Source organism: Piliocolobus tephrosceles, chromosome 12, assembly GCF_002776525.5.
Source record: "Piliocolobus tephrosceles isolate RC106 chromosome 12, ASM277652v3, whole genome shotgun sequence".
In the NCBI taxonomy this organism is placed as follows: domain Eukaryota; kingdom Metazoa; phylum Chordata; class Mammalia; order Primates; family Cercopithecidae; genus Piliocolobus; species Piliocolobus tephrosceles.
The window spans coordinates 27,186,651-27,194,803 of NC_045445.1; the positions used below are offsets into that span (position 1 = coordinate 27,186,651).

General features: G+C 37.5%; 1 pseudogene across 1 annotated transcript; it reads right to left on the reverse strand.

Annotated features, from left to right (window-relative positions):
* Positions 1-4,401: 4,401 nt before the first annotated feature.
* Positions 4,402-5,280, reverse strand: LOC111531561 (annotated as a pseudogene). The gene has a single exon (XR_002728314.2). The product of XR_002728314.2 is annotated as an EKC/KEOPS complex subunit TP53RK pseudogene (transcript).
* Between the last annotated feature and the right edge of the window lie 2,873 nt (positions 5,281-8,153).

Here is an 8,153-nt window from a genome sequence, read left to right on the forward strand (position 1 = left end):
CATATATTTTAGTGATAGTAATTCAGTGTTAATAACTTTACATTTATATTAATCTCTTTAGTTTATAAAATGTGTTCAAGAAAATCATAAAAAAAAAAAATCCAATACACCAAGACAGAGGTAAAATAAATGCAACTAAAAATAAACATGGCCAGGCCAGATGGCTCATGCTTATAATCCCAGCACTTCGAGAGTCCAAGACAGGAAGATCGCTTGAGTCCATGAGTTTGAGACTAGCCTGAGCACCATGGCAAAACCCCGTCTCTACAAAATATACAAAAATTTGCTGAGTGTAATAACATGCACCTGTAGTCCCAGCTACTCAGAAGGCTGAGGTGGGAGGGTCGCTTGAGCCCAGGATTTTCAGGCTGCTGTGAGCCATGATCATGCCACTGCACTCCAGCCTGGGTGACAGAGTGAGACCCTGTCTCAGAATAAAAAAATAAATAAATAAATAAATAATAGAATAATAAAAATAAATAAGACAATAAAATACAAGACAAAAAAAGGAATAAGTAAATTTTTAAGTGCTTACTGTGTATGTAAGGTCCTATGTCAAGAAATTTGCATGCATTACCTTCATAATTTTATGTAATACAACAAGAAAACAAGACAGTCAATTTGATATTATTGAATAGATTTGATTTTGTTAACTAATGTTTTAGTTAATACAAACAAATGTGATAAGACTTTAATGAATCCATCTTAATCTGGAAAATAACGAGTAGCCAAAAGGTAAAAATTGTGTTTAACCAAAACAACCAAGAAATCTTTTTCTCTATTCTGAAGAATCCTCTGTTTCACTGAACTTAAAATCATGAAAGAATTAGGAACTACACTCATTGGAAGAAAATAAAATAGGAACTACCTTCATTGGAAGACAATAAAATAGGAACTACACTCATTGGAAGACAATGAAAGTCTCATCCAAAGGATTATCCCCCAGAGGAGTACAAGTGGTGATACACACACACACACACACACACACACACACACAGAGACAGAGAGAGAAAGCACAGTTTGGTTTTTGCTTTTTTTTTTTTTTTTTTTTTGAGGCAGAGTCTCGCTCTGTCGCCCAGGCTGGAGTGCAGTGGCACGATCTGGGCTCACTGCAAGCTCCGCCTCCCAGGTTCACGCCATTCTCCTGCCTCAGCCTCCCGAGGAGCTGGCTAATTATAACAATTTCAGCTTAAGTGCACCTGTTGAAATGTAAAGAAAATCATCAAAAGAAATAGAAAATATAAATTCCAGACAAATAGAGGAAAGGAAAAAAAATGTATGCGATAAATGATGAAAATTCGGTCAATTCAATACATGACAAGAAAGGTAAAAAAAAGAACAAAGAGAAAAATGATAAAGAAAAACAGAAAATTAATAGAAATTAATCTAATTATGTAGTAATCACAACTAATAAAATTATTGGCATCTGTTAAAAGAGAGGCAGAAATACAGTCCAGATACAGGTAATGAAGACAGACAAATATAATAAAAGATACACCACGAAAGTACTACTAGTATTAACCAATAGCAATTTGATGCATAGGATATGGAATACCATCGGGTTCACAGAGTAACCAGAGTAAATCAGCTTTATCTTCGTATCTCTCTCTCTCTGTATTATGTATCTACCATCCATTTGAATATGGGTAGATAGCAAAACCATGATGCCAATTTTTAAAAGCACAGAAGTATATTATTACATTGCTATATTACTTATATAAGTTTAAAATGTCAAAAGTACTTTGTTATTTATAGAAAACATATACATATGTGGTAATTTATAAGAACATGGATTTGGGATGCTAACAGTGGGATCTTTACTTGTTTTTTTTGTTTGTTTGTTTTGTTTTTAATTTATAAAGGAGAAGTTTAATTACTCACAGTTGAGCATGGCTGGAGATGCCTCGGGAAACTTACAATCATGGCGGATGGGGAAACAAACACATCATTCTTCACATGGCAGCAGGAAGTGCCAAACAAGTGGGAAAAGCCCCTTATAAAGCCATCAGATCTCATGAGAACTCACTCACTATCACGAGAACTGCATGGAGGTAGCCACCCCCAGGATTAAATTACCTCCCACTGGGTCTCTCCCATGTCACGTGGGGATTACAGGAACAATTCAAGATAAGATTTGGGTGGGGACACAGTCAAACCATATCAACTAGGGCTTTGCTGATTTAATGCACATAAGCCAACCATACCCCACAAAGTAGGTACTAGCCTTATAGTACATGTGAGGAAACTGAGGAATGAGGCATCTCATTCATGTTGGGAATATTAATTGAAAAACTTGTCAGCTCCTGTGGTCCTTGGAGTTCCTTGAAAATAATGTTATACGCCAATACTTATTATAGTACTGTGAAGATGCACCATATCCCATATCTCTTTTGTCAGTGGAAAGAACACAGATTTGGAGCCAAGTAAAAGTACCTTTTGCCACCTGTGATGTCTAGGACAAGTTCCCACCTTTTGGGGCCAGTTTCTCCATCTATAAAATGAGGACAACGCCTAACTTAAGAGTTATTTTAGATCCAATATAAAAATTCCCAGCCCAATGCCTGACATGCAGTAAGCAGGCAATGATATTATTTTTCCTCTCTACTAGTCACAACTACCCAGGAAGGGAAGTTTTCACCATTCCTGGCCATCCACCCCATGCTGGACACTTGGGGAGTGCTGACTGTGAAGAATGAAACAAACAGGGTACTGGTCCTACTATTACAGAATGTTTGCTTCATAAGAACAGGCACTGACTGTATCATCTCTCAACACAACGGAATGAAGCTAGGAATGAGTAACAAAAACAAAACTGGAACATTCACAAATGTGTGGAAATTAACAGATTTCTAAACAATCAAGTGGTCAAAAAAGAAATCACAAGGGAAATTAGAAAATACTTTGAGATGAATGAAAACAAAAACACAAAATACCAAAACTGAGAGTGTGTGATGAAAAGTGTGCAGAGAGAAATTCACAGCTGTAAATGGCTATATTAAGAAACAAGATAGGCCAGGCGCGGTGGCTAAAGCCTGTAATCCCAGCACTTTGGGAGGCCGAGACGGGCGGATCACGAGGTCATGAGATCAAGACCATCCTGGCTAATACATTGAAACCCCGTCTCTACTAAAAAATACAAAACACTAGCCGGGCGAGGTGGCGGGTGCCTGTAGTCCCAGCTACTCGGGAGGCTGAGGCAGGAGAATGGCGTAAACCCGGGAGGCAGAGCTTCCAGTGAGCTGAGATCCAGTGAGCTGAGAGCGAGACTCCGTCTCAAAAAAAAAAAAAAAAAGAAAAAAGAAACAAGACAGTAACTATGTGAGGTGATGGGTGTTAATTAGCTCGGCTGTAGTCATCATTTCATAATGTATATCAAAACATCACACTACTTTATACTTTTTGATAAAAATAAATTTTCTTACAAAAGAACAGGCGCTATGTCTGTCTGGCTCACCATTGTACCCAATACCCAACAGGGTGCCAAGGAACATAAAAGGTACTCAAAATATGTTTGTTGATTGGAGTTTACAAGGAAGAAAGGTATTTTATTATACCTCCCTTCCCTTCCCACCCATACACAGCTTCTTCTAAGAAAAGAAATTGAGGCTGGGCAAGGTTAAAAGCTAGCTCCTGGTACCTTTGTATCCACACTCAGCTTACCTGTACCTTAAACCAGACTTCATCAAACTTCAGTCTTCACAAGTCACTTCACCATTTTTGCTCTACCTACTTATACCTGTGACAGAAATCAACTCAGTTTGCTTACGTGTATAAACTTAAAAGGAACTGTATATCAATCACTTGTCTTACAAGGTAACCACAAAAATACAAGACAATAAAAACAAAAACAATGTTAACATGAATTTCAGTTGCCTGAAAGCTGTAAGTCTGCTTTTTTAAAAGAGACATTGGAGTTAAGCAGATTTTTCATTTTTTGATCATGACCCTGAAAGAGAAATATATTTGACATCAAAACTCAGTACATATCCTTGTCTACATATACATGCGAAAGTTTCATAAAACAATACACTGATATTTTCTATGCTGCAATTCTATTTCATTTTTAAAAATGCTGGTTGTATCCCATTAAACTGGTTTCAAAATAAACATATCATGTACACAACAAAGAAAACACTGGGTCAGAGGGCCAGTAAGCTCGGTGAGTATCACCGAGACTTCATCCTTGTCTCACAAGGACTAAAAAGAGAGTAACATTCTCATTATGTGGTTCAACGCCACACCCATATATCTGAGACATACATGTCACAGTCTGGGAGAAGCCTGTCCTAGATTTACTTTAAATACCCAATTCTGCCTAGAACATGACTTAGACACATAGTAAGCTCTTGAGTAGAGTGAAGTGCAGATGATAATGACACCACAGGCACGATCACACACCACTTAAAAATACCTTAACACCTTTACTTAGATCTCATCTCATACTTTTAGCATGTCTTCAATTTACTTTGAAAAAAGAGCTTCACTGTGTGTGGCTGTCATACACATTTTTCTACCCAACCATGGACCTCTTTCTTCCTCTCAGGCGCACTTCATCTAATTTTTTTAGCACTGGCCTGGCCTTTTTGGAAGAGGTGGAGTAGCTCTTCAGAAAGACTTCAAACACAGTTTCAGTGTCGGGATGGGTACTGAGGAAGGCCTTCTCCAGGACATAGAGGTCTACTCCCTTATCCTCTGGAAGTGTCGAAATGAAACTCAGCCCAAAGTCTATGAGGACAATGTTCAGCTGTTCCAGGGGGGGTTTCAGGAGCATGTTGGAGGTGGTGAGATCACCATGAATGAGGTCTTCATCGTGCATTCGAGCCAAAACCTGCCCAATTGTCTTGGCTAAGTTGGAGAGACTTTGGGGAGTTTTTTCAGTCTCCATAGTAGACTGAATATAATCTCGAACAGTCACTGAGCCTTCAATTTCTTCCATATATAAGCAGTTGGAAGCATAGTCCACAAAAAAGACAACTGGGGCAGATATTCCCGCGCGGCGGCAGCGGAGGAGAGCCCGCGCTTCCTGCAAGGTCCGCCGCCGGCCAAGCCGCGCCTCCAGCGCCGGGTGCCGGTAGCCCTTGGGGAAGCGGTGCTTGATCACCGCCGCGCGGCCCTGGAAGCGGCCGCGGAACACGCGCGCCTCGGCGCCCTGCTTCACCAGCTCCAGGCCGCTCAAGAAGCGGCTGCTTCGCTCCCGGGCCGCGGCCAGAGCCTCAGCCTCCGGCGCGGCATCCTCGCCATCGTCCGGGGCAGCAGCTCCGGCCGCCGCCATGACTGTGCTCTGGGATCTTTACTTGTAAGAAAGTTTTATTTCTCCTTAAAATGTCACAAGAAAATACAGTAAGTGAAGATGATATCATCATATTCATTAATGTTTCTTCAGTATTTAGTGTTTAGCACTTTTCAAAACACTTTATCTGTATTAAGTTATTTAATATTATAGAAATACTACGAGGTTGATATTTTAAAATTTTTGTGTACTGGATACATGGACGTTTGTTATATTACACTACATAATTTTAACATGGTTAAGTATTTAATAATGATAACAGCAAAACCAAATGTTCTGAGTAATTAGGAGGTCCCTGGTGCTACTTTTTAAGAATATACTATTAATGAATAGAAGTGAATACAAAGAAAATGATAGAAGATAATAGCAGATTTAACTCACACAAGTTCTACAGAGCAGTTTTACTCCCACATACACGCAGTATAAGTTTACAAGAAAGGTGCACACTTTGTAAGCATATAGGGTGTGTTTATTTTTATCTCCACGTGACACTCAGAAACAGCCTCTAAATCAAAATGGTCTTAATAGATATCAGTTAAATACAAAGGAGAGTCAGATGACATATTTTTAGCTCTATGCAAGCAAATTAGTGGCTATTTTTAGAAATTTACTACCTCAAAAGTCAATTCATTTCAATTTTTTCTCATTTTCAAATATGATATACTAGCTCAGATTATGCAATCTTCCATTACTGAAAACAGTGCTACTGATCTACTTGTGGAAAAATATTAACATTAGCGTGTTTCCCAAGAGACACTGTGATATTATGTTTATGCCTGATGAAATTTAGTGATCGTGCACATGAATTTAAAATATCCCTAGGTAGTTTACAGTCCCATCTGTGCCAGGGAAACAAAGCTATTTCAACTACAGCATAAGAGAATAGAAAATGTTGTCCAAAATTTTATTAAATACTTACTTCATAGATGGCACTTTAGCATGCGTTTATTAACATGCACCTTACAAAACTGAGCTCATAAGTGAGAATTTGACCTGATAAAATTGGAAATACTTTGCTTTGGCAAGGTCAGCATATTGGCATTCCTGCTAATTCTACATCACAAATACCATACTAAGTCAACAGCGCTTAAAACATGGGGATGCAGTGAGTAAAACACAGGCATCCTCAGAAGAGATTCTTCCTTATACTACCATGTTGAGCAAGTTACTTCTCTCTGGATTTCTAGTTTTCTTCTCTGGAAACTGAGGACACACCAATAGATAGTCCTGAAGATTTTGTCCCTAAACAACTCCAGGAAAATACTTTTTAAAAGTCTGATTCCACTTATTAAAATCTTATCCCATTTTTGAAAACTAAATAAAATTGTATTTAAAAAGTGTTATGGATAACCTAAAAATAAGGCAGTAGAACCAGTGTTCTTTAAGAAGAAACAGTAGAGAATGGATGCCTTAGGGAATCCGTAACGCTAAAAAATGTTTGATGAATACTTCCGTGAAAATTTCAGATTTTGGATAGCATAAGGGAATGTTGGAAATTTGTGTTGTGTATGTAGAATCTACTAGGTTGCATGCATGATTTTATTAATATTGAATATGTAACAGCGGCACTTGCATTACTTTAAGCATCAATCAATGGCTTGATTAATGACTTTTGGAAGGATAAGACAAAAAGTTTATAAAAAAGAAGTCTAAGAATGGCATCTGAAAGAGGCACAGTGATTTCACTTAAAAATGTGTTTCTGCCCTAATGCAAACAAAATGTGGCTACATTATCTTGTTATCCAAATATTTTGACAGTTATTTAGAAAACGTGAGCATATCCCTCTTTTCTTCTTAGAGATTTATTCTTTTGTGGAATTTTTCATTCATATTTTTTGTAGAAATAATAATCCCATTTTGTATGTGGGTACTTACCACAAGAGTCACCAAATCAATTAATTAATTTCATTTACACAATTGCTAGATATAGTAGGCAGACATTTCAGATGTAGAAATAAAAACTTGGAGAGATTAAGTACTCTGGGAAGTGGCAGAACCACAGTGAAAACCTAGGTTAACCTGTCTCTACAATCATACATTCCTTTCTAGGTGACCATCATGCCAAAATCCTTTTTAATGAAAGTGCCTTACATTAACAAATATTACCCTTAAGGCAATATCTAGCTTTTATCAGGGGACACTAATTCCTTATTCCTTTGGAAGGAAGAGTGGGTCTTTTAGCCAGCTCCTTCTTCAACCTTTTCTTTTCTTTGTTAAGTTCTATTGAGATACAATTGTATCTTTTCTGTGGTTTGACTTGCCCTCAGAAAGGCTTACATAGTTGTGCTCTCTAGGTTGCATAATAAACCTAGAAAAAAAATGACTGTCTCTAGAGATAGCATTAAGAGATATATCTAATGTAAATGACGAGTTGATGGGTGCAGCACACCAACATGGCACATGTATACATATGTAACAAACCTGCATGTTGTGCACATGTACCCTAGAACTTAAAGTATAATAATAAAAAAAAACTTTTCAAAAAATAAAGAAAGGTATGAATAGCAATTTTATAGTGTTGTCTGTGACTAGACAAGTCCAAACAATTTTAGGGAATGCAGCAAGCAGTGATAGGTGTAAGTTGCATCCTCCAACTTAACATTTACTTGTAAAAATACTAGTATTTTTATCTTGGAATTTGTCACCCCTGACTGTATCTCTCAATTGATTCCAACTGCAGAAAGAAAATGAGATGCTTTTATTGGGCCCACTAAAACACTGACACTGACAGGAATTCAATGATTCATTTTCCTGATTATGTTTACTGTGAATGGTAATTAAAAAATACAAATGAGTATGACATGTTATTAGTCTATTATTAAGAAATATACACAATTTTAACTTCAAATAGCTCTCAAATACC